The sequence below is a fragment of the Citrus clementina genome, unplaced genomic scaffold (genome assembly GCF_000493195.1).
Source record: "Citrus clementina cultivar Clemenules unplaced genomic scaffold, Citrus_clementina_v1.0 scaffold_8, whole genome shotgun sequence".
Lineage (NCBI taxonomy): Eukaryota > Viridiplantae > Streptophyta > Magnoliopsida > Sapindales > Rutaceae > Citrus > Citrus x clementina.
In genome coordinates, this window is record NW_006262022.1 from 16,962,055 (window position 1) to 16,963,071 (window position 1,017).

Below are 1,017 nucleotides of genomic sequence, written 5' to 3' on the forward strand. Positions count from 1 at the left end.
ACATAATGGGCTTTAAATAGGTTTAAACATTTGATGGCATTCTGGGTTAGAATGTCTGGGCTTGGCCCAAAGTAGTTTCACCAAATTTAGAACTAATTTGGAAGGCTTTGAACGGTTACTTTCGAATTAAAGAAAACTAATCAGGAGTGAGATCTTTTAGGGTTTTGAACAAAAAATGTGTTAAACCAGGCCTGTTGATAGTCCCAGTAAGAGAAAGATAAACAATGGTTTAAACGTCTTTGAAAATTGGCGGGAAAAGTCTTTGGTTTGTGGAGCTGGTCACACGCCTCCTGGCCATCACAAGCAATCATGGTTGCCCTTTTGTTCTTTTGTTATTTATTTATTTATTATTACATCTTTTCAATTGTACTCTAATAGTTCTTATTTGTTCCCGCTTTCATTTCCAATTCCACCTTTATCCCTAAAAAAAACATTTACAAGATAAAAATTAACAATTTGTGAATTAATTTAACAAAAAAATTATTTGAGGAGTATTAAAATAATTTAGAAATAATGAACGTATTAATCGACACAATAAGTGAAAATCTAATAATTTTATCCTTATTAAATGTACACTTTTTAGTGTCAATCACACCCCCTAACCAGCTTATTGCTAGGCCCTAGCAATTTAAGCGATAAAAGTTTAGTAAAATTTCAAACTCAAATTGAAAATCTTTTTTTTTTTGAAAAATTGTGTTTACTTCTTTCATTTGATTAATGACAACAATCAAATAAAAGTATAAGCATTATCTTCAGCCTAAAGAAAATCACACCCGCACAAAATAGTTCAGTAAAATCCTACAAAATGATCAATTATCAGAGCTACATTAATCAAACAACTTTTAAGAATGATACATCAAGCCCCAAAATCTCACAATTAAGAGTAACTCTCTCGAAGAAACATATACCCCAAATTAAATTGTAACTCTAAAAAAAATGGTAAATTTGAGAGAATAATAAAACAATATCACACTCTCTCACCAAGATGAAAAAATAATGCCCACAACTTAGTAATAA